Below are 9,459 nucleotides of genomic sequence, written 5' to 3'. Positions count from 1 at the left end.
GCATTTGCAATAATGACTCAATCACACGAATTACGGGTTAATACTCAATAACCCAACCCGATAACAAGAGCATAATCCCGAGGACTACCAAATCCCCAATCCGCGTCCAATTATCCAAAAGCTACCCCATCGAGCCCAAGCGCTCCTACGCATCTAGTCTAACAACTAGCTAGCTTCACAATCACAATACCTGTAAAAAGGTAAACAACTAGGGGGTAAGCTAAAGCTTAGTGAGTAAAATAAATATGTACATGCATATACAATTTACCTACTCGCATCCACGACATCATATAATGCATATAATCGCATATCATCTCATAACAAAATCTAGTATCGTCAAATTGTACAACTAGCAACATCATTAGCATAATAATCATAATAATAATGAAATGCTAAACATCCACAAGTATAAACCATGGTTAACCAATAATCGCAAGGGAATGACCTCGCAAACAAGTCATCGGTGTTCATAACAACCGTTAGCGCCCAAAAACGGCTATGGTATGCTAACCCCCGAGGTGTTCCAAAAACGGCTATGACATCACCCCCAAGTGTTCCAAAACGGCTATGGCATCACTTGATCACGTGTGAGTAAGAACCGGCTATTCGGTTAGTGCCCAAAACGGCTATGGTATGCTAACCCCGAGGTTTCCCAAAACGGCTATGGTATCACCCCAAAGTGTTCCAAAAAGGCTATGGCATCACTTGATAACGGCACAAAACGACTATGTGCACAATCAACACGGGCAAATAAATCATATACATACATACATAATTATTCCACTCACCTTGTAATGCCCGAACAAGTCATGTATAACATGATCTCCGTCCTCAAATCCGAGTAAATAACCACCTATATTACACATAGGTACAATATACACATAAATAGTCATTCTCTAAAAGAGAACCGGACACAAACATCCATTAACCGAGGGGTTACACCTTGCTCACCAACACCCACCCATTTAACACCTAATGGACACAAACCAATTACCACTTTAGGTGGTAATTCAAACCCGCTCTATAAAGTACAATTTAACTCAAATTATACTTGACATCAATTAGACCAACTGAGGTCTAAGCACTAAATTACTACGTAGGTAGTAATTATTTCAAACTCCAATTACACCTAAAATCATATTGCTTTTGACTCATATTACACGTGCAATATTGACTCATATTGCTTTTGACCATGTTTGACTTATGTTAAAATACCATTTTAACCTAAAATCACTTCTCATGATTACCTTCATTCAAAAACGTCATTTAACACTTAATAAAAGTGTTTAACATCCATTTAATCCAAGATTAGTGTCATTACCAATTTTGACCCAATTTAAAAATCAACCCATTTTAACATAAGTCCCAAAAACGTCCTTAATCACTAATGGCTAGTGATTACTTACCAAAACATCAATTAACACTTGATTCAAACATTTAAACACTCGATTCATCAATCTTGTCCCAAAACATAATTTGACAACAATTAAAGTCAATACTCATTTTGACTAGTAAACAAGTTCTTATGAACTTCCCAAATCATCAAGACTCTTATAATCTAGTGATTTAACACCCAAACCATGACAAATACTTCCAAATTCGTCATTAAACCCTAAACCCACAATAATCGGGTTTACTTACACTAACAATGCCCAAAACCCCTAAATTTCACAATAAGTGGGGTTTATCACCCTACTAGCTTAAACCCTAAACTCAAGCAAGAATCTTAAACAATGAAATTCAGATTTAGAACTTACCAACGCTACCACCACGTAGTCGTGAACGAGGTGAACAACTTTAACTCTCGCGACTTGATCCGATTCACTCTTCTTCTTCCTCAAATCGAGCTCTCTCTCTCTAAGCTCTCGCTCTCTCTCTAGATGGAAATGGGTGGAAGAGGTGAAAATGAGGATAAGTTAAGCATTGGGTTAGTTTTGTGGCTCAAAAAATGACCCTCAAGTGAAAAGACCAAACTACCCTTCTTTTAAATTACAAAAATTATAGGAATGTTGATTCAGGGGTGTGCGCATCGCGCACACTATAATACGCGCCCCACGCACTAAGTGTAATTTGTGTGAGCCGTGCACATAAAAGCGCGCCCCTCACACCAAGTGCAAATTTTGACTGTTTGCTTTTTCTTCATACGTGCGCGCCTCACACCCTATCTAGCGTGCCTCACACACTCCAAACTTCAATTTATGGACATTTCTTGCACTTTAAACAATTCGAACTTATACCCACAACTTATATAACCCACGATAACATACGGGCTTCAAAATGTAGGAAAATAACACGATTTGCCCGATAAACACTTTAAAACCCGAATCCTCCAACTTTAATCATGATACACTTGCACTTTTGAAATTAGGGTCTTACAAAGGTAGAGAGGGATAAGATCTCTAGTCCGGTAAACTTTTCGTGGATGAACTCAAGGTTGCGGAACTCAAAATTACTCCCCGGGGACTCTTTTTTGGAGAGCTTCGATTCGAGTATTAAAACTCGGTCATAACACGGTCCAAACTCGGGATTACTCGGAAACATTTGCTGAAACCTAGAGATTACTCGAAAAATCAGTCAAACTCGGTCAAAGTCAAACTTGGTCAACACTCGAGATTACCCGAGTTTCTGAGTACTCTCCGAGTAGCGAGATTTGTAACCTCGTACATACTTGCAACCACTTTAGCTGATTGAGATAGGTTGCCTTATTCTATATGTAGAGTCATGGTTAAGAGCTCGATGTCACGACCCTAATTTTCCGTTATATTTTTCTATGAAGTATTTAACTTTCGTTAACTGGTATTCTTACCATGTCATTTTATGTGACTAGATTATATTCTATATATAAATTAAATAATATTCCTATATTATTTATTAAATGAAAATGTGTGTTTATGTGTTAGTGCGTTCCTACATATAACGTTTTTATTCGAAGAATCGTCTCGGTTTTCAATCCAACGATTATAATAAAATATTCATGTGTTGCGTCATTCATGTATTTATTTCATGAATTATTATTTTTGCGTATCATAAATTGCGTAACGTTCTAATTAACGGATCGAGTTCGTTTATCGTTCGGGCCAATGTATCAAAAACAGATGTGTTGCGCCATTCTTAGCCCAATTTCATCTGAACTATCTTGGTGGCCTATTGGACTTGTCTAATTTCCTCTTTATTTGTCTAGCCCATTAATATGATTAAGTAACTAGATAATTATATTCAAGTATAAGTTAGTTTCAATTTATCTAGACATTATTATAAAGCGTGTGCCAATAATCCTACATGTCAATTTCTTAATTAATCTTAATTAAATTTGCATACGTGTCAATTTCTCATTTAAACTGAATTAGATTTGCACACGTGTATTTTCTTAATTAAACTGAATTAAATAATAATAACTTTTCAAAATAACCTGCTAAATTAAAGGTATGTAATTTTTTAATATTCTGTTTAATTTATTTATAGAATCACAATCATAATTTAAATCTAATAATAACTCATATTTTATCTATTCATATTAATATGATATGACATCAAGTTTTAATTATTATTTATTAAATTTAATATTTTAATTATTTGAAGTCAATTTACCTCGTGTGATAGTCTTTAGCTCGTGTGATAGTCCAAATTGTAATTTTCGTGTAGTACGTGTATAAAAGTTTTTGTGTTCCCCTCACGCTATCATTCATATACGGGGTATGTAAATGCATGAGGCCTTATGTACTATATTTTATAATTAATACTCCGTATAACTATAACTATCTTGCTTTCATAAATAAAGGCTACAATATTTATATTTTCAATAACAATATTTTGAATACAAATGTTATTAATAATGAAGGTTTTTTTTTAACATAATTGTATTATATATTTGCTAAATATCAATACTATACTGAGTTATACAACTTTTGTGCAATGTACGAGCTCGCGTTACTATTCAATATTAATGCTTTCGATACAAATATTATTGATAATAATATAAGTTTTTCATTCTAATTGTGTTATACATTTGATAAAATATTAATATTAACGATATTGAGTACTAATTTGTAAAACTGTCGTACAATGCACATGCTCACATTAGTATCCAATATTAATGCTTTCGATACAAATATTATTAATAATAAATGAATTTTCATTATGATAATTGTATTATATATATTTGATAAAATATCATTACTAACGTTAACGAATATTAATTTATAGATTTCACGAGCTCATAAAACTAGTATATATATATATATATATATATATATATATATATATATATATATATATATATATATATATATATATAATACGAAATTAATTTAGGATAGGATTACATAGGGTCGGTCGATGGGTAAGTAAATCCCAATATTTTTGACAAATTTTAAACTACATCATATATTTGATATTATCACAATTATCTTTCCATAAAACATAAAAAGAAATTCTTTTCTCTTCTCTCTTTTTTTTGGATCGGCCGAATACCCCATCACCATCATCACCATCGAAAATCACCATCATCATATTTCTTCATCCTCTTTCAAAACAAATTGGATATTTGAATTCCTCTCGCGATTCTCTATGTTGATCTTATTATCGTTTCTTGATTTGAGGTAGTCATGAAACTCCATTTTTTTAATTCTATTAATTATTATGTTATTATGCATGTATGTATAGTTATAGTGCTTGGAATTAATTGTGGTGGTGTTTGGATAAATAAAATATATTAAAATATATTAGGGTTTATATGTGACGATCGCTCCAAATCCATATGGACAATACGTCATTCATTGATTTCATTGCGAGGTATTTGACCTCTATATGATACGTTTTGTAAACATTGCATTCTTTTGAAAAGGCACACCATAAATAAATATTTAAATCAAAGGTTTTCAACATCTGATGATTTTTACATATAGACAATCACTGTAAATAATAGTTTACAATAGTACTTCCGTTGACAATGCAGTAAAAATAAGATACATGGTGATGATTTGGTGAATGCAACGTTTCCTTGAAAAATATGTCATGTATGACTCCATGCACATAGCTTGTCTAACATATAAGCAAACAGCGGAAGACTTCTAGGGAACCTGAGAATAAACATGCTAACAAGTGTCAACACAAAGGTTGGTGAGTTCATAATTTTAGTGTTTCGCATAATCTGTATATAAAGGTGGATCACAAGATTTCAGTTGTTCAATCTAGAAACGTTTATCAAAATATTCTACAAGATTGAGCACCCAGGTAACTAAGCTTTAACGTTATAATAAGTACCCCTGTTTTAACATACATACAACCAACATGTACAATACACGCAAACCAACGTGTACTAATCTCAAATAGCATACGTCTGTTTTATAGTTCAGGCTAGGATTTCTATACCTGGAACAGACGGGGATGTCAAGCCATATGGATCCATATACAACTACTCGTGCCCACCAGTTCTTATAACTGGCAGTTACTAGTTACCAAAGCTAAGGGATTTTCGGTTCAAACTCGGTGTAGAATTTAGTATGTACTTGTATCCATTGCGTTTAAAATAAAGTGCATGTATTCTCAGCCCAAAAATATATATTGCAAAAGCAATTAAAAAGGGAGCAATGAAACTCACCTTAGCAGCACATAAAGTTGTTCATCGTAATGTGACCGAAACTCGGAATATCAAATAATCGTAGATCTCAACGTATCAATATTGAGATTCAATATTGTAGGAAAGTACGTAGACGCAACGAAGATGATAAACACTAGGTTTGATTCACAAATATACCCTCGAACATTACCCATAATCTCCTTGGCAATAACCCATAATTTCCTTAGCTCTATCCCGCTTGAAAACCATTTTGAAAGTGACACGCTCATGACCTCGTCGTAGTATTTTATGTATAATACCAATTAATAATAATATTACTAATAATATTAAGATTAATAATAATATTAATCATAATCATAATAATAATAATAATAATAATAATAATAATAATAATAATAATAATAATAATAATAATAATAATAATAATAATAATAATAATAATAATAATAATAATAATAATAATAATAATAATAATAATAATTAAATGTTTACGGAGTATATGAAAATAAATAAGATCAAAGTGCAGAAATCGATCAATTAATAGATGTAATCTGAAATCCATTGTCATGCGATCGCATGAGTTTCATTTGATATGGCCATGTGATCGCATGGCTAGCTGTACCTGGTCACAAAGTTTTAACTTTTTGTTTGTCGACATAATTTAATAATAATATAATATATATAATATATATATATATATATAATTTAAATTAATTAATTATATATTATATTTTATTCCCGTGCTTAGTGGACTTGTAACTTTTGCTCCGATAAGTCGTACGTCATCACTCGACTTATGTTTCGGTTCCGGTTTTTCGAATGTCCTTTCGTACGCTGAGAAAAATTGTACATTACATTTTGGGACACGTACCTTAGTCAAAATATAGCCTTAAATTATCCCTAAATTATATCACTCGAAATATAACTTATACATTTGAGTATTTTGGTCATTTACTTCTATAAATCATTGTCTCGATATTTGTTAAAATACATTTTAAAATAGTGTTTAACTGTAGCAAGTTACTGTAGCAAAGTCATTTTTCACTGTAGCAATTCACTGTAGCAAAGTCAATTTTTACTGTAGTAATTCACTGTAGCAAATTGTGATGACCCGAAAATTTCTGACCAAATTTAAACTTAATCTTTGTATGATTAACATTTTCGACACGATAAGCAAAGTCTGTAAAACTGAATCTCAAAATTTTTGAACTACTTTTATATATTTAAATACCCTTCGGTTATTTTCGACGATTCGAGAACAATTATATGTAAATAGATACATATATACTATAACATGAAAAGGTAACAATGTATTAATTGTTTGATACCGTACATTAAACTTATTGGTTTAAATATCTATTTGAATGTATATGATAAGTTGAAATATTTATTATTAAAATTTATTTATAAATAACTTCCAATGTGTATTTAAAAACTGATTTATGTATATTAAAAAGATATATACATATATATAATAAACGATAGTAACATTCGTTTATTGATTCAATTGATATTTAGATAAGTTAACTAAAGCGTTTAAGATGAACCAGTTAAACACTAATTTGTTACAGTGTTTTCAAATTGCCACATTACTCAAAATGCTACAGTGTTTTCGAAAATCACTATTTGCTACAGTGAATTGCTACAGTAAAATTTGACTTTGCTACAGTAGCTTTGTTACAGTAAAACACTATTATAAAAATGTATTTTAACAAATAGCGAGACGATGATTTATAGAAGTAAATGACCAAAACACTCGAAAGTTTAAGATACACTTTGAGTGATATAATTAAGGGATAATTTAAGGCTATTGATAAGGCTAAAAAGGAACATATATTTCATAGCATTATCCCCCAAGAAAGACAGGATTTTAGTTGTAATTGTTCCATATTCAAGTAATATTCGTTTATATTTAATAAGTGCGAAGACAAAAGGCGAAAACGAAGAATTGAAAACTGAAAGGTCCAAAATGCTCAAATGTACAAGATACAATTAAAAAGGTTCAAATTATTGATGAAGAACGTCTAAAAAATGACAAGAGTACAAGTTGCGGAACGCAAAGTACACGATATAAAATAGTACGCAAGGACGTCTGAAAATCCGGAACCGGGACCCGAGTCAAGAAGAAACGCCCGACGCAACGGACCAAAAATATCTAGTCTACTATGCACAAGAATAAAATATAATATATAAATAATTATATTAATTATTTATATATTTATATTTATTTTATATTATGTCGACAAGCTAGGAGCCAAAACAATGTGAGCTGTCCCTGGTCCTCATGCGAGTCGCATGGCCAGAAGGCCATTTCCATGCGAGTCGCATGACTCCAGATTTCAGGCCACATCTATAAATTTCAGTGTTTTCGCTCGATTTAAATCACACACATACACAAATATATATATACTCCGTAATATTATTTATTATTTATTATTATTATTATTATTATTATTATTATTATTATTAATAAGATTATTATTAATCTTATTATTTTTTATTATTATTAGTGTTATTATTTTTGCGATACAAAAATAATAATGTACAAAAAATATTACGACGGAGTGCTGTCCAAGTAATTTTCAAAATGAGTTTTCGAGCAAGCTAGAGCTAAGGAAATTATGGGTTATTGCCAAGGAGGTTATGGGTAATGTTCGGGGGTATTTTTTTGTGAATCAAACCTCGTGTTTATCATCTCCGATGCGTCTACGTGCTTTCCTACAATATTGTATATCAATATTTAACTGTGAGTTTCATAAGATCCCTTTTACTCTCTACATTTTTGGGCTGAGAATACATGCAAATGTTTTATTAACCGATATACAATATTTATATGTGTGAGTTTCATATGCTTCCTTTTTAATTGCTTTTGCAATCTATATTTTTAGGCTGAGAATACATGCACTTTATTTTAAACGCAATGGATACAAGTACATACTAAATTCTACACCGAGTTTGAACCGAAAATCCCTTAGCTTTGGTAACTAGTAACTGCCGGTTATAAGAACTGGTGGGCGCGAGTAGTATTATATGGATCCATAGGGCTTGATATCCCCGTCCGAGCTAGAGCGCTAGCCTTTTAACGGACGTATGCTATTTGAGAAGCGTACACGTTGGTTTGCGTGTATTATTAAGATGATTATACAAAGGGTACAAATAATATAAGCATTAAAGTTTAGTTACCAGGGTGCTCAATTTTGTAGAACCGATTGATAAACGTTTCGGATGAAACAACTGAAATCTTGTGATCCACCTTTTATGTAAAACCTATTGATAACGTTTTAAATAAAACAACTGAACTTTTGTAATCCACATTGATATACGGATTATGTGTAATATTAAAACTATGAACTCACCAACCTTTGTGTTGACACTTGAAGCATGTTTATTCTCAGGATTCTAGAAGTCTTCCGCTGTTTGCTTATACGTGATACAAGATATGTGCTTGGAGTCATACATGCTATATACAAGAAACTTGCATTCACCAAACCATTACCATTTATCTTATTTTGACTGTATTGTCAACAGATGTATTATTGTAAACCATTAAATGGTGATTGTCTATACGTAGAAATCATCAGATGTTAAAAACCTGGAATTTATATATTCATTTATGAAATACCTTTTCAAACGAATACAATGTTACAAAATGTATCACATAGAGGTCAAATACCTCGCAATGAAATCAATGAATGACGTGTTCGTCCATATGGATTTGGAGCGATCGTCACACAAATACAATTTTTACTTTAGCAATTCACTGTAGCAAATAGTGATTTTCGAAAACACTGTAGCATTTTGGGTACTGTAGCAATTTGAAAATACTGTAGCAAATTAGTGTTTTACTTGTTCATCTTAAACGCTTTAGTTAACTTATCTAA

The sequence above is a fragment of the Rutidosis leptorrhynchoides genome, chromosome 11 (assembly GCF_046630445.1).
Source record: "Rutidosis leptorrhynchoides isolate AG116_Rl617_1_P2 chromosome 11, CSIRO_AGI_Rlap_v1, whole genome shotgun sequence".
Lineage (NCBI taxonomy): Eukaryota > Viridiplantae > Streptophyta > Magnoliopsida > Asterales > Asteraceae > Rutidosis > Rutidosis leptorrhynchoides.
The sequence above is the reverse complement of the archived record's forward strand: the minus strand, read 5'-3'. Positions refer to the sequence as shown.